The sequence below is a fragment of the Ovis canadensis genome, chromosome 14 (genome assembly GCF_042477335.2).
Source record: "Ovis canadensis isolate MfBH-ARS-UI-01 breed Bighorn chromosome 14, ARS-UI_OviCan_v2, whole genome shotgun sequence".
NCBI classification, from domain to species: Eukaryota; Metazoa; Chordata; class Mammalia; order Artiodactyla; family Bovidae; genus Ovis; species Ovis canadensis.
This window is the reverse complement of record NC_091258.1, coordinates 63,722,926-63,745,300: the sequence shown is the minus strand read 5'-3', so window position 1 is coordinate 63,745,300 and position 22,375 is coordinate 63,722,926. Positions and strand designations below refer to the sequence as shown.

The 22,375-nt window shown below is 48.1% G+C and overlaps 2 long non-coding RNA genes across 2 annotated transcripts in view; one reads left to right on the top strand and one right to left on the bottom strand.

Annotated features, from left to right (window-relative positions):
* Nucleotides 1–20,767, top strand: part of LOC138418941 (uncharacterized) — a 67,962-nt gene extending 47,195 nt beyond the window's left edge. Inside the window, exon 3 of the long non-coding RNA XR_011248798.1 lies at nucleotides 20,680–20,767. This is a non-coding gene — a long non-coding RNA (uncharacterized lncRNA). The remainder of the gene's footprint in view (nucleotides 1–20,679) is intronic.
* On the bottom strand, nucleotides 16,905–18,368 carry LOC138418940 (uncharacterized). Its single transcript, XR_011248797.1, has 2 exons — nucleotides 17,915–18,368; nucleotides 16,905–17,200 (listed from the first exon to the last, which is right to left on the bottom strand). It is a non-coding gene; the product is annotated as an uncharacterized lncRNA (long non-coding RNA).
* Nucleotides 20,768–22,375: the final 1,608 nt, after the last annotated feature.

The window sequence follows — 22,375 nt, the reverse complement described above, 5'->3', positions numbered from 1 at the left end:
CTCCCATCCACGCTGCCATATAACATTGAGCAGAGGTTCCCTGCGCTATTACAGTAGGTAAGCTGTCATTCAAAAATCCCCAAAGCATGACCCTAGTCTGCTCCCTTGGTCTATGTAGTAAGATCTGAACCCACATTTTACATTCCTATGTCTGCCTTTATTCAAATTCTTTTCCTTCTTCCTGTAATACCCTTCCCTTCCTGTTCAGCCTCCTGAATTATTATTATTTTTTATCCTAAGACCCATTCCAGATCCTGTCCTTTCGCTGAAGTCTTTTATGAGTATTTCTGTTAGAAGCAGTCATCTTTCCTGTCCTTGGATTCTGGTAGGTAGGATGGCTTGGAGTGAAAATATGATCTTTAGATTCAGAAATATGTGCTTCTGAATCCCGGTTTTGCCTTTCACCAGTGCTTGAATACGGGACAAGTTAATTGATCTTGTTGGAGTGTTGGTTTCTCATCTGCCAAATAGGGATGGTAGTACCTACGTCAAAGGGTCACTGTAGGCATTCGATGAGGTGCAGACCTGAAGACCCAGCACATAGGAGGTACCTTCCTCCTCTTGTCTGTGGCTCAGTTGACCCCATGGGGACGGTGGCTGGTGCAAAGGCTCTTGTCAAAATTTCCTTCAGAGTCTGTAAAAGATGTCTGTGTCTAGTCATTAAGATGACAGGCACACTTGAACTGAATTGAGTGCATGGGTCTTCAAGGATTTCAACTGAGATTTCCGCCCCCACCCAGGAAGCTAACTCAGTAAATAAGTGACCTGTAGATAGAGGAATGTAACCCAGTGGGGTAGGGGTGGGGAGAGAATGGGTTAGAAACATTGGGAGGAATCTGTCATGCCTCCCACACCCATCTTTGCTCTCACCAGGACAGCACTGAGGAAGCTGACTGTTTGGTAAGACTCCTTGAACCATGAGTCAAGCATGGCAAACTTCACTAATCCATGCCTTGCCTGAGTGATGGGTACACAGGTGTCAGGTTCCCTGTGAGGTGAGCACTTTCTCCCTTTCTGCTCCCTCCACCCACGCAGCTGTGTTGGGTGCTCTGGTTTGGCCCCAGGTGCCAACCCCCTTGAGTTTGAGCAAATTCCGAGAGATGGTGAAGGACAGGGAAGCCTGATGTGCTGCAGTCCATGGAGTTGCAAAGAGTTGGACACAACTTAGCGACTAGACAACAGCAACAACCCAAGCCCCTAGTACTGGTCTAAGATGTCAAAGCCGGGAGTAGGGAGACTGAGGAGGAAGTCAGAGGCCAGTAGTCATGGAAAGAGTTGGGTGGGGCTGCCATTGCGGAAAGGCCACATGCTGGGTGTGTTTTATGACCATTTTTGCATTTGGAATCTCCTCCAGCTCCCCTGGAGAAGGAAATGGCAACCCACTCCACTATTCTTCCCTGGAGAATCCCCATGGACAGAGGAGCCTGGCGGGCTACAGTCCATGGGGTCGCGGAGAGTCAGACAGGACAGAACGGCTAAGCAGCAGCAGCAGCCGCTTTCTGATCCTCCTGGGGACTGTCCATCTTTCCCTTGTGCACTCCTTCTATGGCTAGAGAATGGCTGTGCAAATGTTGCAGGAAGGGGGACCCCTTCCAGGGCTTGAGAGTGGGCTCTTGTCTAAAATACCGAAATGAATTGTCCAAGGAGACACTCATGCTGACAAAGCAAGAGACTATTGGGAAGGGGCACCCAGGTGGAGAACAGCAGGGTAAGGGAACTCAGAAGGACTTCTTTGCCCCGTGGCTCGAGTTTCATGGCAATGGATTTGGTTTCCAGGTTGTCTCTGGCTAATCATCTTGCTTGACCCATTGTCTGACTCGGGCCCTCCTTGAAGGTTCACTTGTAGGCTCATCACGGACCAGACTCTGTGGGTAGCGCCTCAGATGTCTCACCTGCTCTTTTCTGTCATTTCCTAATGCAGAGAGAGTGACCCTTGTGTTACACGTGAGGAGGACGAGGCTGAGGGAGGTGAAGGGATGGGTCCAGGGTCATCCAGCCCTAATGGCACGGCCGCTGGGTTTGACCCGGAAGCTCATGCTCCTGCCTCTGCACCAGAAGCAAAGTGAAGGAGGAGGAAGCCCAAACAAGGGGTGGGTGTGGGTAATGTTCAGGCAGATCCTGGTCCTCCCCCACATCTGCCTTCTAACCCCTGGAGCTTGTGGATATCATGTTACTTGGGATGATGGACTTTGCAGGTGTGATGATGAAGTTCAGGGTCTTGAAATGATGAGAGTCTTCAGGATCATCCAGGTGGGCCTGACGTTATTACCGGTGCCCTCATCAGTGACAGAGGGAGGCAGGAGAGCCAAGGTCAGTGTGAGAGACTCCACCATCCATCGCTGGGTTGGTGGTTGCAGGGGGCTGAGCACCAAGGAGTGTGGGCGTCTCTGGAGCCTGAATCAGGAGAGGCAGCGGATTCACTCCTTGAATCTCCAGAAAGAACACCGTCTGCCAACCCCTTGATGTGAGCCCAGTGACATCGTGTTGGACTCCTAACCTCCAGAACTGTACAAACAGGGGCAAAGTATATTGTCATTGGGAATTCCCTGGTGATCCAGTGGTTAAGGCTCTGTGCTCCCACTGCAGGGGGCATGGGTTCAATCCCTGGCCTAGAAAGTAAGATCCCACGTGTCATGTGGTGTTGCTTACCCCACCCCCCAAAAAAGCACATCATCTTTGCATTCCAGGAGGTTACAGTTTGCCACCCAGAAAAGGAGCCTGAAAGAAAATGCCAAATTGTTAAACAACAATTAAGTCTAGATTCCCAGGTGGCAGTGTTGTAGCCACGTGTTCTGGGAAACAAACTCACTCAGAAGGACAATGCAGATAGTGGAGTGCAGTTTATTACACTGGCGGGCCCAAGGCAGAGTCTCCTCTTAGCCAAGGACCCCGACCAGCATTTGTGAAAATCTTTTATACCCTAAGTGTACGTGCTCAAACCCACCTCCCCAAATTCCTTCAAACTAGTCTGGACAAGGTAAAAGAGAGATAGGATCCAAGTTAACCCATGATTCATGTCACAAGACTAGATAAACAGTGGGTATTTATCCAGAGGCTTGTGGTCATATCCAGATAAACATAATGGAATTTACCACTTTGTTCTGTTACAGAGATAATTAGCATATTCTTCTAGGCAACAAAGTCCAAGCACAAGTCCTGAGGCTCTTTTATCCAGGGGGGTTTCGTTTTCCCTTGGTCTGCCATTTCTATAGACACCGGGCACAAAGTTCAGAGTCCACTGGGAGGGTGACCACGCGTGTAGCCTGAGGTTCGCAGCCTGGCCTGGAGTCTGGCTCTGTTTCCTCCTTCAGCAGTAGTGGTAAAGAACCTGTCCGCCAGTGCAGGAGACCTAAAAGATGTGGGTTTGATCCCTGGGTCAGGAAGATCCCCTGGAGAAGGAAATGGCAACCCAATCCAGTATTCTTGTCTGGAGAATCCCCTGGACAGAGGAGCCAGGCGGGCTACAGTTCATAGGGTCACACAGAGTCGGACATCACTGAAGCAGCTTAGCACGCAGGCATGCATGGGTGGAAAATGGGATATGGGTGATACTTTATCTTTTCATACTGTATCTTAGCTTTCAAAAATAAGAATTTAAATATTATTACTTCGTGATGTTATAAATAAGGGTATAATCAACAAACTGTGGGAGCATGTTTGGGGACCACTACTCGTCCTGTGGGCCCCTGAGAGAGCTCACCACTTGAATGTGCCGAGGGCAAGGGCAGGAGAAGGAAGGACTTTACAGTGGAGGAAAGGCTTGTGCCAGGGCAGGAAGCGGGGATGGTAGCCTTGTTTGGGGCTAAGCATGAGATTCTGTTCTTCAGTCTAAATGTTTAATCAGGGACTTCCCTGGTGGTCCAGTGGTTTGGACTCTGCGTTTCCACTTCAGGGGATACAGATTCAGTCCCTGGTCTGGGAACTAAGATCCTGTATGATGTACAATGCGGTTAAAAAAAAAAAGTCCAGTGACTTGAAGGATCAAACCCAGAGGAATGGGTCTCTAGGCATCAAGGAATATGATCAGAGACGTTTTATGGGGGCAAGACAAGGCATTCCGGCAACTTGCAATCATATCAAGTAGCTTGAGACTTGGTGACTTGGGAGGATGTGCTTATGGAAGTAGTTGCTTAAAGCTTGGACTTTTCTGCTTTTCCCTCCTGTTCCTTGTAGTACTGAGTGGGCAGAGCCCTGGTCCCCAAATACAGTCCTTGTATTTTGCAGGAGGATTTGTTTCCTTTGCTAGGGGTGGAGTGTTTTTTGTTTTGTTTTTTTTTCTCTGACCAGCACTTGGGGAAATTACTGATAGAGTGACTTCTTTTTCTACTAACAGTACAGTCATAAAACAGAGCCATCAAATCTCATCCTGTGTCCTCCTCCCTCCAGGGAGCCACTCCTTTTCCTGGTCTTCCTAGATCCTGGGGGACTCAGAGGCCTATGTGAGGACTAAAAAAACAAAACAAAACAAAAAAACAATAAAAAACAAAAGCCAGGGGTGAGTAAGAACTGTTGTCATGCCCTTATTTCCTTCAAGTATGTGTTTCTTTCTCTTTTTCTCCCTTCTCCACTCATACTTTTGGGTCAAGTCCTGATCTCTGGGCATAGGACTGTTTTCCCTGATTCTGCTGTGGTTGGGTTCCACCCATGGGAACAATGGGTCTGTTTTTCTTTTGTTTTTTTCTTCTATAGTCAAAGGCCCTCATGTTTGTCCTCAGGAGTTGCCACCCTGAAACTGGTGCTGCGGTTTGAGCTTCCCTGTCTGTTTCTTCCAGATCACATTAGAATCTGTAGGCTTGTGGGGTGGTGTAGGGGGGGTCCTGAGTTTTGTGCAGGAGAAGGGGAGGGTTGTGGAAATCCCAGTCAGTTGCACTTGGGAGACTTTTCTAGGCCTGTTGGCAGAGGAAGCAGAATTGTGGGCCAGGAAACCTGGGCCCTGGGGCTGGTGAATAAGCTCTGATCTTGAATTGGTAGCTTAACTTTTCTAGGCTTTATCTTTGCCTGGGGCTTCCCAGGTGGATCAGTGGTAAAGAATCTCCCTGCCATTGCAGGAGACACAGGAGGCGCAGATTCGGTCCCTGGGTCGGGAAGATCCCCTGGAGGAGGAAATGGCAATCCACTCCAGTATTCTTGCCTGGAGAGTCCCCCCAGGATATAGTCCATGGGGGTCTCAAAAGAGTTGAATAGGACTGGAGTGACTGAGCATGCATGCAAGCTGCAAAATGAGGAGATTTCACTAGGTGCACTCAAAGCCTACAGCCTGAACGCCCCGCCAGGCCTTTTCTTTCCTGTTTCTTACTGAAATCTTCCAAGGATCTACTCTGAGATCAAATAAATCTGACTAATAATATCTGTATGGGAGGGGCCCACTCCCGGCTATTATGTTGGATGCTGGATTTTTAGAGTAGAGTGAAGGGGGTGGATATCTTGGGCCTGGTCTCGTCTGGCACCCCCTTTGATGGCAGGAGGGGTGGGGTCCTTTGAAACCGTGGACGTCTTGGCTGGCAGCCTAAGGAGTTTGGACTCTTGTGAGAGGGGAACTACACGCGGCCTAGTCAGATCTGGGTTTCAGGATGTGCTCTCTGCCAGCTGTTACGCTGGGAGAACTGTGGCCGTGGAGGGTCCCCATGAGAATCTGAACTGGGGGAGCAGAGGGCACAGACAGCAGGGGCCAGGAGGGTGTTCTGAAGCACTGGCAGGCCTGGGGAGTGGCCAGAAAGGAAAGGGTGGTGAGGCGGAGGCCTGAAGGCAAGTGGGAGCCACGTCCTGTTTGGGCTCTTGGGTGATCAGCTGTCATGAGCCCCGAGAGAAGGATGAGGGCTGGTTGCCTAGGGACCGAGACGCTAGCTCAGAGTTGGGTGTGTTTATCTCTTATTTTTAAACTCACCTTATTTATGTATTTTTAGTTGTGCTGGGTTCGCGTTGCTGCTTAGGCTTTTCTCTAGGGAGCAGGGGCGCCTCTCTAGTTGTGCGTGGGCTTCTCACTGCGGTGGCTTCTCTTGTTGCCGAGTACAGCTGCAGAGCACACGGGCTTCAGTAGTCGGGGCACGCAGGCTCTAGAGCACAGGCTCAGTAGTTGTGGCGCGGGGGTTTAGTTGCTCTTAGGCATGTGGGATCTTCCCAGACCAGGGATAAAACTTGTGTCCCCTGCACTGGCAGGCAGATTCTTTACTGAGCCACCAGGGGAGCCCAATTCCGATACGTTTAGATGAGATGCCTGAGGCTCGTGCAGGTGGAGATCCCCTATAGGCAGTCGGAAGAAGCTCCCCAGGGAGGTGGGGGCTGCAGCGGGTGGGTGAGGCCAGGGTGGAGGAAAGGGAGCCAGGCCAGAGGCTGGCCTGTGTAGTACAGCTCTCCTGGTCTCCTCGTCACAAGTTCCAGGGCTGCGTTCTGCTCTTCATCACCCTTCTTTACTCTGGTCAGGGTGACTTTTCAGAGTTTTGCTTAGATAGTTTTTTTTCCTAGGCCGACTCATATGGATGTGTGGCAGTTAGATAGGTATTCTTAACCTGGGGGTCACGTACTAGCCGCCTCAAAGTCTTTCGGAAGGTGCGAGCTGTTAGTTGATGAGGGGGGAGGCGGAGAGGAGGGGGGAAAGGAAGGCCTTCTGGAGAGGATGCGGGAGAGGGCAGCACTCAGAACGCGCCATGGAGCACTTTATCGTTGGTGATGAAGCACAGGGCGCAGTGTGACTGTCAGGTTTTGTGAGAGCACCATGTCCGGGGACAGAAGCGAGAGGGGTGAGACTACGGCGGGGATGGGGGTGGTGCCTCAGAAGGATGAAGCTGGTAACTGGGCCACAGGGTCTAGAAACCTCCTTGGAAAGCTCCTTTTTGCTTAAAGATTCCTTGACCTGTCAGTTCCTTGGGAGCAGTGAGTTCTATGTGCACACGTTGCATTATGAACTCCTATCAGTCAATAAATTCTGCAATTTATTATCGCTTGCTAATAATTACAGTACAGTTGACAACTAGTACTGCTAGTCAGGTATGAAGAGAACAGCTAATCATCAACAAACATTGTGTGCTTAATGCAGGCCAGGCATGTGCTAAATACTTTAATAATCAGACGAGCTCCCTTGATCCTCACAAGGGCACATGCAGTGGGCACTTTATTAGCCCTTTTTTAACAACGAGGGGATTAAGGTGTGGTCTGTTGTGCAGGGTACTGCAGGTACAGGACCTGAGCCAGAACTTGAAGGAAGACATGTCAGGGGTTGGGCGGGGCGGGGGAGGGGGGAACTTTCTATTGTAGTTCACTCACTAAGTTGCATGTGACTCTTTGCGACCCCATGAACTGCAGCACACCAGGCTTCCCTGTCCTTCACTGTCTCCCAGAGTTTGCTCAAACTCATGTCCATTGAGTCAGTGATGCCATCCAACCATCTCATCCTCTGTTGCTGCCTTCTCCTCCTGCCCTCAATCTTTCCCAGCATCAGGATCTTTTCCAATGAGTCGGTTCTTCGCATCAGGTGGGATTTTCTACTTGTGCTCTTCACCTCTCAGCCATCCTGTGGGGAAGTGATGAGGTGGGACTTCTCTTAGGGTGGTCCTCAGACCATCTGCGTCAGAGTTACCTGGGACGTTTGTCAAAAACTGAGATGTTCAAGTCTCATCTTGGAGCAAACGGAAACAGAATCTCAAACAGGGATATTTGCGACTGAGCTGGGGTTGGATGTCTGATTCTGGACAGTATGGACTCCTGCCTCCTCCAGCTGGCTGCATCCTGGGGTCTTGCTCCTCTTTGAGGTAGACAGGGCAGGCTCTGCTTTCTTTCCTTCTCTGGGCTGCAGGAGGGTGTGTTTTGTTTGAGAGTGGAGGAAATTGTGCTAACATCTATGCTAGAAGAGGCGCTTCCAGACAGTGGCTTTTTTCTTGTTTTCCCTTCACCGTTCATTCGCTTCTCTCCTCTCTGACAGCCCCTCCCCACACTCCCTCTCCGGGGTGGGTCTCGCTTCTCTGCCTGTCCCTGGGTGGCTTGCCACCTGAGTGGGACAGGACAGGGGGCGGGCGCGGGTGTCTGTGTGGTTCAGGGCTCAGGGGGATGAGCAGGGGGACGGGAGCAGTGGACCCGCGGGTCCTTTCAGGCCCAGCCCCACTGGAGGTGGAGGCAGAGGTAGCCCTTTCCACAAGGCACAGCTGTTTCGCTCCGTGAAGGGCGGGGACGTCTGAGAGCAGTGGCAGGCATGGTGGAGCTGCAGCCTGGCATGTGAAGTGGAAATCCTGTCACCCACACACAGGGCTGCGGCGCTCCCCATCTCTTCTGAAATGGAGGGTTAATCTCCCTTCGGGCTCCCAGCCAGTCAGTGCAGATGAACAGGAGGAGGTATGAACCTTCCACTACACGTTTGGAGGGCTGATCCAGTTCCACTCCCTGTCTTGAGTGAGGACTCTAGAGTTCAGCTGAGGGGATGTTCACACACTGGGTCCCTGGCTACATCCAGAGGTGGGGCAGGGCCCTGGGCTGGGAGAGAGGAGTTCTTTTTTTCGTAATTTGAAATTTTCAACTGGAGGATAATTGCTCTACAGGACTTTCCTGGTGGCTCAGCAGTAAAGAATCTGCCTGCAATGCAGGAGATGTGGGTTCAATCCCTGAGTCAGGAAGATCCCCTGGAAAAGGAAATGGCAACCCACTCCAGCATTCTTGCCTGGGAAATCCCATGGTCGGAAGAGTCTGGCGGGCTACAGTCCATGGGGTTGCAGAGTCGGCCACAGCTTAGCTCTACAATTGCTCTACAATGTTGTGCTGGTTTCTCCCAAACAACAATGCAAATCAGTCATCGTTTTATATATATATATATATATATCTCCCCTCCCCTCCCCCCTCATCTCACAGAGTGCCAAGCTGGGCTGCCTGTGCTGCACAGCAGCTTCCCACTCATCATGTTATATATGGTAGTGTGCGCTGAAGCGCACGCGGTTGCAAAGACTTGGACATGACTTGGCGCCTGAACGACAAGTGTACATGTGTCAGTGCCGCTTTCTCGATTCATCCTACGGGAGAGCTGGCTCTGAGTCAGCTGAGGAACCAGCTCCATTTAGTCACATGCTCATTCTGGACGTGAGTTTGTTGTATGGAAATTGCTGGGTTTGATCTCAGGTCAGCCGCAGGGGAGTCAGGGCAGGGGTGGAAGGGACCTGCATTCTCCTTTCCTGGGGTCTCACATGCCTGCCTCCCCCCTCGCCCCACAAGTGAGCAGGTGGTGAGTTCTGTCTGTGCCTCTCCCTCCCCAGCTCTGTGTCTCGGTGCCCTGAAGGTGTCATCCACTGAGGGTGTGGGGAGGAGGGTCTGTGGAGCCCGGAACCCCTGAGGCTCCTGGGGAAGCAGGGTAGGTTCCCGGCCCTCTCGGAGAGTTTTCCTGTTTGGAGGGGTGATACGACTTCCTCTTCTGTTCTCCCACCTCCCCCTCAACCTACCCTGCTCCACTCCCCCTCTCCAGAGTCTCACATTCAGTTTCCAGAGTGGGCTATGATCGTAGATAACCTTCCTGGCTGTTTCCTGCCTGCGGCTTCCTGTAGCAAATAGCAGGAAGTTCATTTCATGGTCCCCCATCCTCTGCTTCATGTTTTCCTCTTCGCTCGTAGGGCCTGACGGAACACACAGAGGGCGCACAGGCACAGGCCTGCTCCAGCTGTCTGAATTCCTGTATGCTGAAGGGCGGGGTTACGTTCTTAATGTTGTCCGGGGGCCTGCGTAACACTATGTGCAGCCGTGTGGAGTCCTAATCTCTTCTATGTTGCTGCCACTTAAGAGCGGAGTGTGGGTGCTGTATTTGAGCAGGAGTGTATTACATTACCTATGTCTGGGGCTGTGCATGTGGGTCAGAGTCAGGGGATGGGGGGCAATGGCAGTTGATGGGGAGAGGAAGTGATTCAGGAGCTGGGTTTGCTCTGTTTATGTTTCTGCTTTCTATGCAAAGTACTGGTAACTTATATTGTCAGAGGACTGATTAAAAAGGTATACGAAATTTCCTTAATATGGTCTGAAATTCACTTTGTTTTATTTATTTATTTTTGGCCATGCCACATGGCATGTGAAATCTTAGTTCCCCAACCAGGGATCAGACCTGCACCCCTCTGCACTGGTAGGTGAAATCTTAACTGCTGGACCTCCCCACTTTGTTGTATTCTTTGATGTGTAAGATGTGAGAGTATGGAGAGCGGAAGATGAAATGCCAGGCCATCTTGAACAGCCTGAGGTCAGCTCTCAGAAATTAGATGTTGAGTATTCAGCCATCACCACCCATGTCATGACTGAGCGACTGAACTGAACTGAACCCATGTATTTGTGGGCTTCCCAGGTTACGCTGGTGGTAAAGAACACCTGCCAATGCTGCAGACATACAAGACTTGAGTTCAGTCCCTGGGTCGGAAAGATCCCCTGGAGAAGGGCACAGCAGCCCACTCCAGTATTCTTGCCTGGAGAATCCCATGGAGGGAGGAGCCTGGTGGGCTACAGTCCATGGGGTCGCAAAGAGTCGAACAGGACTGAAGTGACTTAGCATGCATGCCTGCTGCATGGTGTGGCCAAATTTTTTTTTAAAAGAAAAGACCACCATAATATTGTAAAGTAATTATCCTCCGATTAAAATAAATTAATTAATTAAAAAAAGAAATTGTAGTTCCCTAGAGACAATTCCAGGTGTATTAATACAAACTGGGTTTCAAAGAGGCAGTGGAACCAGAAATCAAATTGCCAACTTTCATTGGATCATGGAGAAAGCAAGGGAGTTCCAGAAAAACATCTGCTTCATTGACTACGCTAAAGCCTTTGACGGTGTGGATCACAACAAGCTGTGAAAAATACTTAAAGAGATGGGAATACCAGACCACCTTACCTGTCTTCTGAGAAACCTGTATGCGGGCCAAGAAGCAACAGTTAGAACCAAACATGGAACAACTGACTGGTTCAAAATTGGGAAAGGAGCATACCAAGGCTCTATATTTCCACCCTGCTTATGTAATTTATATGCATAGTCGTTGCTGTTGAGACCACTCCCTGGTGGCTCAAAGGTTAAAGCGTCTGCCTGGAATGCGGGAGACCCGGGTTCAATCCCTCGGTCGGGAAGATCCCCTGGAGAAGGAAATGGCAACCCACTCCAGTACTCTTGCCTGGAGAATCCCATGGAGGGAGGAGCCTGGTAGGCTACAGTCCATGGGGTCACAAAGAGTCGGACACAACAACCAAACATGGAACATAGAACCAAACATGGAACAACTGACTGGTTCAAACTTGGGAAAGGAGCATGCCAAGGCTCTATATTTCCACCCTGCTATGTGACTTATATGCATAGTCGTTGTTGAGTGGCTCAGTCGTGTCTGATTCTTTGTAACTCCATGGACTGCAGCACTCCAGGCTCCCCTGTCCTCCACCATCTCTCGGAGTTTGCTTAAATTCATGTCCATTGAGTCGGGGATGCTATCCAACCATCTCATCCTCTGGACTACCACGAAAGTCCCATGAACTACAGTTTCTTTACCTGTTCTGAGCAGGCGTTTGGGCAGTAAATAGTTAAGGGTGGAGTGGAGAGAAAGATGCACAAACACGCTCAGAGCCAACTGTGCCAGTTTTTTCCCCCTGAGGCTCCCATACTAAGCTCGGACCCCCTCGACCATACCAAAACACCAAGCCAACTCAGTGGGACTCCATTCTGCTAAGGCTTCGTGGTGTGCCATGTGACTTCTCTTCCCCTCCAACACTGCCTTTGATGTTAGCCTGAAGCACTTGTGTAAGATCACCGGGGTTAGGGTGTGTGAAGATTTTCCAGACCCCACATTCCTAGGGTTGGCTCTGGGCCTTGCACATTTCTGCTTCTCCAGGACGACTCCAGTAACTTAGCCAAAACCTGGGCTCTACTGTATCTCTTTCACCACCCAGATGCTCCCTGAGGACAGTTTACCAAGAGACAAGAGACAGACGGAGGCTTCAGGCACTGAGATATGTCAGGTGTCCATGTGCTCCTGGAATCAGGTAGATCAGATCTGGATTTAAATCCATGCTTCGTCTTCCCAGGTGACTCAGATGGTAAAGAATCTCCCTGCAAGGCAGGAGACCCAGCTTTGATCCCTGGCTCAGGAAGATCCCCTGGAGAAGGGAATGGCTACCCACTCCAGTATCCTTGCCTGGAGAATTCCATGGACAGAGAAGCCTGGTGGGCTATAGTCCATGGGGTCGCAAAGAGTCAGACACGACTGAGTAGCTAACACACATTGTCCTTCATTAACCGTGTGACCTTGGCTAGTGACTTAAACACTCTCCAAGACTCAATTGCTACATCTGTCAAGCGCAGATGATGCCCACATAATAGTTATCATTGTAGGCAACATGTATTGAGCACTTTATACTTATTGAGTTAATCCTTATATGTTTCTAGGATCTAATTAGGGTAGCCATCATTTGTCAGATGAGAAACTGAGGTACAGAAAATTTAAGTAGCAGGTCCAAGGTAATGTAACGCATAAGTAATGGAGCTGGGGTTCTGAGTTTGGACTGTCTGACCCCAGGGCCTGTGTTTAACTACTGCAGTGGACTGTGTAGTTCACAAAATGTTAATAAGAATTAATTCAGAAGAACATTTAAAGCCCCAGGTAGGGACTTCCCTGGTTGGTCAAGTGGTTAAGAATCTGCCTTCCAATGCAGGGGACTCCGTTTTGATTCCTGGTCAGGGAACAAAGATCCCACATGCCACACAGCAACTAAACCCGCGGGCCGCCACTAGAGAGAAGCCGCATGCTGCAACTAAGACCTGACACAGCCAAAAAGAATAAATAAATATTTTTTTAAAGTTTAATTACCTCTAATTAAAAAAAAATAAAGCCCTGGGTATAGTGCTTGGCAAGGCTCCCCTGGTGGCTCAAAGAATCCACCTGCCAATGCAGGAGACACAAGAGACTCTGGTTCAATCCCAGGTCAGGAAGATCCCCTGGAAGAGGAAATGGCAACTCCATTTTCCTTGCCTGGAAAATCCCATGGACAGAGGAGCCTGGCAGGCCACAGTCCACGGGGCCCGCAAAAGAGTCAGACAAGGACAGCAGCACAATGGTTGGCACACAGTAGACACTCAGTTAATGATAGCTGTTGCCAGCAGAGCAGGGAAGTCCGCCTGCACCTGGGCACGTGGAGGACACGGCCCTGGGTGAGGCAGAGAGACACAGGCCCTCCTGCCAACTCAAGGTTTGCACAGTGTCAGGGCCTCTTCCAACGTGCTCTATTACGGCTTTTGGGCACAGTTTGTCTCTGTGCAAAGAAATCCCAAAGTTGTCGGACGGGCCCCGAAAGGAAAACACAGGAGCTGAAACTGGGTGGCCATAGGGAGGGGCTCCTGGTGGGGCTCCCTCCCAGGGAACCAGCTGCTGGAGAATCACCTTTCTGACTCTGCTTCAGAGGAATGTGGCTCTTCATTTCCGGCCGTCTCACCATTTGGTCAGAGCTCCTAGGTGAGCCACCTCTGAAACAGAGCAGCGCTGCTGCCTGGCTTGGCCCCAGGTGAGGCGTTAATGCCAGGAAGCTCAGAGGACCCCGCAAGGACCCTGGGAAACCTGACTGTGGCCTCAGCAGAGGGTGTGTCACACTTGCTCTGTTTCTTTTCATGTGTGTTTGTCTTGGCTTCCTGCCTGACCCAGGACTGGCTCTGTTGGCAGCAAGCTGTTGCGGCCCACCCATCCTCTCAAGGCGCCGGCTGGGTTGGGGGCAATGTGGTTTATGACGGTGCATGCACATGTTTGGGGCTTCCTGGATGGCTCAGTGGTAAATAACCCACCTGCAATGCAGGAGGGACAGGAGATGCAGGTTCAGTCCCTGGCTTGGGACGAGCCCCTGGAGGAGGAAATGGTAACCCACTCCAGTATTCTTGTCTGAAGAATCCCATGGACAAAGGAGCCTGTCAGGCTGCAATCCATGGGGCTGCAAAGAGTCAGACAAGATTGAGCACAGCACACACACACACAGACACACACCATGTTCATCACAGAAACTTTGTAAAGTTTAAGATTTTCCTGTGTGGGAATGAATGTAAATTGATACAGCCACTATGGAGAACAGTATGACAATCCCTTAAAAAACTAGGAATAAAACCACCAGGCTTGCATGCTCAGTTGTTCAGTCGTATCCGACTCTTTGTGACCCCATGGACTGTAGCCTGCCAGGGTCCTCTGTTCATGGAATTTACCAGGCAAGACTACTGGAGTGGGTTGCCATTGCCTTCTCTAGGCGATCTTCCCCACCCGTGGATCAAACCCATGTCTCCTTCACTGTCAGGTGGATTCTTTACCATTTCGACACCTGGGAAGCCCAAAACTATCATATGACCCAGCAATCCCACTACCGGGCTTATACCCTGAGAAAACCATAGTTCAAAAAGACACATGTACCCTAATGTTCATTGTAGCAGTATTTGCAATAGCCAAGACATGAAGCCAACCTAGAAGTCCATCAACAGATGAGTGGATGAAGAAGCTGCAGTACATGTATACAGTGGAATATTACTCAGCCATAAAAAGGAATGAATATGAGTCTGTTGAACTGAGGTGGGTACACCGAGAGCCTGTTATACAGAGTGACGTGAGTCAGAAAGAGAAAAACAAATATCATATATTAGTGCATATATGTGGAATCTAGAAAAATGGTACTGGTGAAGCTATCTGCAGACATAGAGAACGGACTTATGGACGCAGTGGGGGAAGGAGAGGGTGGAGGGAATTGAGAGAGCAGAACCGACATGTCCGTGTGCAAAGTAGATAGCTAGTAGGAAGCTGCTGTTTAGCATAGGAAGCCTAGCTGGGCACACTGCGACGACCCAGAGGAGTGTGACGGGTGGGTGCGAGGGAGGTTCAAAAGGGAGGGGATATATATATATACTACTTATGGCTGATTCACCTTGTGGTATGGCAGAAATCAACATGACATTGTAAAGGAATTATCCTCCAATAAAAAAATAAAAAGATTTTCCTCATCATACCCCCTGGAGAGACATGGTTGTGTTTAGACTTTCCTTTGCCCGTGTTTCTACTTACTGAGATCACACTATGTATGCAACTTGGAATACTGACTTTTTTCAGTAAATATGAATGTTTTCATGTTATTTAAATTTTAACGAACAGTTAAAAGAGTGTATATTATATTAATGAATAATTTACAACATACTTAACAGTCTCCCTATGGTTGGACATTTGGGTTATTTCCAGTTTTTTTCTGTTTTAAATATTTCTGCCATAAATGTGATTTCATTGTTTTACATTCTAGTTATTTCCCTGGGCTTTATTTTTGAATGTGAACAGAGAATTTGGACAAAAAAGTTACTTGAGTTCTTGACAGATATTGCCACATCATTTCCCAAAACTTGTTAGAATTATCTGTCATCGCATGGGCATTGTATGAGTGCAGCTTAGGGGTTCTGAAATAGGAAAAGAAGCTGTTTTCTATTGTTTTGGCAAGGGTGGCCATAATGAAGGCCTCTGAAAGCTGAGCCTGTCATTGGAGCCTGGCCCTGATCTTGGTGAAAATAGTAAAACACCCTAAAGTGGTGTCCTTGACAAAGATCAGGCTAAGGCATATATTCCCCAGAGGATTTAAAATATATTTATTTAATTGGAGGATAATTACTTTACAGTACTATGATGGCCTCTGCCATACATCAACGTGAATCAGCCATAGGTACACGTGTCCCCTCCCTCCTGAACCCCTCTCCCATCTCCCTCCCTACCCTGTCCCTCCAGGTTGTCACAGAGCACCAGCCTTGGGTTCCCTGAGTCACACATCAAACTCCCACTGGCTATCTATTTTACATACGGTAATGTGTATGTTTCAATCCTACTCTCTCAAATCATCCCACCCCTTCTCCCACTGTGTGCAAAAGTCTCTTTACGTCCCACTGAGTTGTTGTTGTTGTTGTTTTTTTATTAAAAAAGAGAAAAGGTGTGTTTCAGGCAGCAGAAGACATTCCAGGGCCTCAAAATTCGAGTGATTTAGAGGTAGAGCAAAGGAAGCTGCTGCCAAGTAGGTTCTGTTGTTCAGTCACTGAGTCACGTCCAACTCTTTGTGACCCCATGGACTGCAGCATGCCAGGCTCCTCTGTTCTCCGCTATCTCCAGGAGTTTGCTCAAATTCATGTCAATTGCCAGGTGGGTTCAGATGAGGCTAAAGTTTAGGAGAGGAGTGCAGAATACAGAGAGGGTGGCTGTCCTCCCAGAGCTATCAGGACCTGCAAGTTTATGTTCAGCATCGCCCGGGATTAATGAAAGGGAGGGCAAAGTAAGTTGTGCTAATCCCTCAGAACTAGTCGGGAGCCAGATTTGTTTTCCAAGGAAGTTCAGACAAGGCCAGAGGCATCCAGTGAGAAATCTCTGGCTAGGCTTCAGTTATACTTGGCTGACTGCTTTTATCTTAAAAAAAAAAAAAAAAAAATCTTGTACTTGTCCTGTTCCTGTTGTTAGCTCCTACTGAAAGGTTAGTCCAGACTTGGCTGAACTAAGTAGAAATGATTCATTCTTGCCCAGACACCATAACTGTGCATGTGTGTGCTTAGCTGCCTCAGTTGTGTCTGAATCTTTGCGATCCCAAGGACTGTAGCCCACTAGGCTCCTCTGTCCATGGGATTCTCCAGGCAAGAATACTGGAGTGGGCTGCCACGCCCTCCTCCAGGGGATCTTTCCAACCCAGGGATCCAACCTGCGTCTTCCTCACTCGCAGGCGGATTCTTTACCACAGAGTCACCAGGGAAGCCCGAGACCATAACTAGAGTGGTTGAAACAGCAACTCTAGAAAACAGGCGGTGGTCCTGCGGGCATCCCGTAGCCTTGTTTTTTTAAACTTTAATGGCACCTGTTGCATTGTCATTATGCCTTGTTCTTTATCTGAGTACATATTTACCCACTCTCTTCTAAAAGCAGCTTAAGGATAAAAACTACATCTTTGTTTCTGATTTTTTATTTTTTGAGATTTATTTACTTTTGTGCTCGGTCTTTGTTGCTACATGGGCTTTTTCTAGTTGCGGGGAGCAGGAGCTACTCCCTAGTTGCAATCAGTGGGCTTCTCATTGTGGTGGCCTCTCTTGTTGGGCAGTACAGGCTCTAGGGCACAGGCTCAATAGTTGTGGCACACAGGCTTGCTTGCTCCTCAGCATGTGGAATCTTCCTGGACCAGGGGTTGAACCCATGTCCCCTGCATTGGCACGCAGATTCCCAGCCACTGGACCAACAGGGAATTCCTTAGCAACCGAAGAATTGATGTAAGCAAATTTCTTTGCTAATGTAAACTATCCCCCTAAATGCACAAAGTCTAACGTCTCAGTGTAGGGTAATAAAGCCCTTCTTGGGTTTAAATGGAAGTGGGTGCCTTTTGTGTCTGTTTCTGCCCATTTCCACTCCCATTTCACTTCACTGTGGACCACAGTGACAGAGCTGGGGGACAATATTACCCAGAAAAGCTCCAGCTGGGAAAGGGGGCAATTTGCTGATTTTAGTTGCAATTAGCACAGTGCTTTCATCTCTGAATTTTACTGTTCCCTTTGTATTCCTCTTTCCTTTGGGGCTTCTTTTTTCTTATCCACACATCTCTGCCACCATCTGTACTTCTTCCCTCCCCACTCCACCCCAGTTTTTCTTTTCTCCTCAAACTCCTGGTTGCATCAAACTGTTTTTTTCAGTCCTGTGCATAACAAGTTAAAGACAAAGTTATGAGACTCAAATGAGTTTTAGGATTCCTTTTACAAGTATATCAAATCTCAGGAAGTATGGGCACCTTATAAGTAGTTGTCCTAATATCATATATTAAGGCATATGTATGTAATCTAGAAAAAGGTACTGATAAAGCTGTTTGCAGGGCAGGAATAGAGACACAGATGCTGAGAACGGACTTGTGGGCACAGTGGCGGAAAGAGAGGGTGGGACAAATTGAGAGAGTAGTATTGATATATACGCACCACCACGTGTGAAATAGACAGCTGGTGGGAAGCTGCTGTAGAGCATCGGGAACTTAGCTCTGTGATGACCTAGAGAAGTGGGAGGATGCGGAGCGGGTGGGAGGGAGGCTCAAAAAGGGAGGGAATTTATGTATACCTGTGACTGATTTGTGGTGTTGTATGGCAGAAACCAACACAACATTGTTAAGCAGCCATCCTCCAATTAAAAACAAAGAAAACAAAAGCAGAAAAAGAAAAGTAGCTTTCCTAGCTGACAACCTATTTATTCCAGAAGTTCTGTCATTACTCAAATATTTCAGTCACTTATGTTGAGCTGCTCTCAAAACTAGTCTGAGCCCTACCAAAAAGACCAGTTTCACTTCCTTATAACCACACTGACTATTTCAAGAGTCTTACCACTCTGCTTTTCTCATTTGTCTTCCTCTTTCCAGTTCTCTTTTTAATGCGTTGCTCTAGTCCCCAAGCAAGAAGAGTTCTGGGTTCAGTTGGGCTCAAAGTACAGGGCAAGGCTAATGGTCACAGAGAGCCCAGCAGGGAAGGGAAGTTGGCCTGGCTCAAAAAGCCTTGACCTTTAAACAAAGCATGCTTAAACAGCTCTTTTTAGTCTGTCTTTTCCTGTGTCCCATTTCTGCTCTGTGATTCCTCACCCACCTTTATAACAGAAAAGAACCATCAAATCCTAGGGCTGGGTCATAACCTTGAATTGCCTAACTCTCAGGCGTAATGGTGAGAACCGTAGAGAGAGGCCCTTCTGAGGCTCCCTTTCCTTCTGCCCCTGGGTGGTTAGTTAATGTCCTACCAGCACTTCCTACTTGTTGGGGACCAGGACTATGCTCCAGCCCCACATCACTGCTCAGGGCAGAGGGCACTTTGTCCAGACAGCTTTGATTCCAGAGAGACCTGCCTCTGAGCTTCACACTTCACCTTAGAGTCTGTGTCCTTTGTGGTCTTGTATCTTCTCAGGTCTCCGGCTCCGGCTCTTCACATTCTCTTCTTGTCTTCCTCACTGTTCTTGGCAGGTGAAAATGAGGATGTCTGCTAATGGAGGAAAAAGAAATCAGTTTGCACAGCAAATAACAACCTAAAGCTGGGCTCCCTGCTCATTGTGACTCCCTCTTCTCCCCAGAAGTTTCTGAGCACCAAACCCCAGTGAGATGTGAGCTGATTGTACAAATCTGTCTACAGGGTCTCCTCGGTGATGAGACTATGTTTGAAGAGTTTATGTTCTGGGTATCCTCAGAACTGGACTAGCACTTTTTGTATATTTTGTTAAATTACTTACCAATATATTTGTTGGAATATCTGCTCTTGTGTTACAAGCTTCTGGAGAGCAAGGGCTTTTTTGTCTTAAAAATGTCAAATATTTGCAAAAGTAAAACTAACAATACAGTGAATCTACATGTACTCATCACGTAATTTCAGCAATTATCATTTCGTGGCCAATCTTGTTGCTTCTATACTCCCCTCTCCAACCTGGAGTACTTTATTTTTTAAAATTTATTTTTAATTGGAGGGTAATTGCTTTACACGGTTATGTTGGCTTCTGCCACATGACAGCGTGAATCAGCTGTGCGCGTGAGTGTGTGCTCTTAGCCACTCCGTCCTTTTGGGACCCCATCCACTGTAGCCTACCTGGCTCCTCTGTCCATGGGATTACCCCAGCAAGAATCCTGGAGCAGGTTGCTATTTCCTCCTCCATGGGGTCTTCCCAACCCAGGGATTGAACTTGAACTTGCATCTCTTGTGGCTCCTGAATTGACAGTCAGATTCTATACCCCTGAGCCACCTAAGTATACATATATCCCCTCCCTATTGAGCCTCTCTCCCAACTTGCCCCCATCCCACGCACCCCTCTTGGTCATCAAAGAGCACCAGACTAAACTCCCTGTGTGATACAGCAACTTCCCACTAGCTTCCAAGTCTGGATTGTTTTGAAGCAGATCCCAGATATCAAATCATTGCATCTGTGAATATTTCAGTTGTATTACTAAAATGTAAGGGCTCTTTGAAAAACACAATCACAATACCATTGTCACAGTAAGAAGTCATGCTTCCTCAGTGCCATGAAGTTTTCAGTATTCAGATTTCTACAATTACCTCATTTGTCTCCCCTGCTTTTTCTTTTTCTTTTCTTCAGTAGAATTTTTTAAATAACTATCCAAATAAGGGCTTTATTTTGTAATCATCACATTGTTCTCAGCAAGTGACTTCGTGCTTGTCATATAGTAAATCCTCAGTAAATGACGATGAATGAATGAATCATCGAAAGTCTGTAACATCTCGTGGTTGAATTAGTGCAGCCTTACTGTTGCTTTTGGTTGGTTTGTCAGGGTGGCTTTTGGTTTCTGATGACTTTAGCTAGGAGTTAACTTTGGTGCTCGGAGAAGGCAATGGCAACCCACTCCAGTACTCTTGCCTGGAAAATCCCATGGATGGAGGAGCCTGGTAGGCTGCAGTCCACAGGATTGCAGAGTCGGGCATGACTGAGCGACTTCAGTTTGACTTTTCACTTTCATGCATTGGAGAAGGAAACGGCAACCCACTCCAGTGTTCTTGCCTGAAGAATCCCAGGGACAGGAGAACCTGGTGGGCTGCCGTCTCTGGGGTCGCACAGAGTTGGATACGACTGAAGCGGCTTAGCAGCAGCAGCGGCAGCAGCAGGAAAGGGGCCCTTGCTTTCTTATCTCTGTTTTTTGTCTTCAGTGTCTCATAATATCAGCTTGACTTTGGACCAAACACATTTGGCTTTTTTGTTGTTTCTATAGAACGGAGACCCTGAAGGAGCTCCCTGAGAACAAGAACAGCTTCCGTATGGTGCTGTTGTAAGCAACATTCTAGGATGGAACCTCAAGACTTACTCCTAATCCCTGGACTGTGAATATGTGATGCATAATCGTGTGGGTGATTGTGTTACGTTACGTGGCAAAAGGGGTTTTGCAGACATACAGTAAATATGGTTACTCATCAGTTGACTTTGAGTTTAACAAAAAGAGATGTGATATAAGTGGGCTTAATGTAATCACAGGAGCACTTTGAAAAACAACTGTTTTTTTTTTTTTTTCTAGCTGGTCTCAGAATCGGAAATATAAGAGGGATTAGAGGGTCTTCCCTAGTGACTCAGTGATAAAGAATCTGCCTGCCAATGCAGGAGACACGTGTTTGACCCCTGGTCTGGGAAAAATCCCACGTGCCCACATGTGGGGCAGCTAAACCCGTGTGCCACAAGTGTTGAACCTGCACTTTAGAGCCAGGAAACCGCAACTACTGAGCCTACGCACCTCAACTGCTGAGGCCCAAGTGCTCTAGAGCCTGTGCCCTGCAAAAAGAGAAGCTGCACTGTGACTGGGGAGTAGCCCCCCTTGCCGCAACTAGAGAAAAGCCTCCACAGCAGTGAAGACCCAGTTGCAGCCAAATAAATAAAAATTTTTCAAAAAGAGAAATTGAATTTAAGGGATATTCTCCATTGCTGAGATAGAGAGAGCCTCATGCCTAGGACCTGAGAAGGTCCTCTAGGAGCTGCAAGTGTTTGTACTAGGACGATGGGGACCTCAGGCTTATAACTTCAAGGACCTGAATTTTGTGAGCTTTAAGAATGGGTGTTGAAGCCAGAAAGAAAAACACCAATACAGTATACTAACACATATATATGGAATTTAGGAAGATGGCAATGACGACCCTGTATGCAAGACAGGGAAAGAGACACAGATGTGTATAACGGACTTTTGGATTCAGAGGGAGAGGGTGGGATGATTTGGGAGAATCACATTCTAACATGTATACTATCATGTGAATTGAATCGCCAGTCTATGTCTGACGCAGGATGCAGCATGCTTGGGGCTGGTGCATGGGGATGACCCAGAAAGATGTTATGGGGAGGGAGGTGGGAGGGGGGTTCATGTTTGGGAATGCATGTAAGAATTAAAGATTTTAAAATTTAAAAAATAAAAAACTAAAATTAAAAAAAAAAAATAAAGAAAGAATGGGTGTTGTTTTAAGTCACTAAATTTGTCATAGTTTGGCAAAAGTAGAAAATGAATACAGATGCTTTGTACCTGATAGGTTGAATAAACCGCTCCTTTGTTTCTTTTTAAAAATTCAAATAAAATTAAAATCCATGAGAAAGCACACAGATCTCAAGTATATAATTTGATTTTTGGTAGCTGTACACGCCCATGTGACCGTCACCTGAACTGAGACGTAGAATGTCTCCATTACCCCCAAGAGCCCTCCTGTGCACCCTTGTGGTTGAGTCTACCCTCTAAGGCGAATTCTCACGCCACTGAGTGCACGCGTGCATGTGCGCTAAGCCGCTTCAGTCGTGTCCGCCTCTTTGGGACCCTATGAACAGTAGCCCACCAGGCTCCTCTGTCCATGGGATTCTCTAGGCAAGAACACTGGAGTGGGTTGTCATGTCCTCCTCCAGGGGATCTTCCCGACCCAGGGATCGAACCCTTGTCTCTC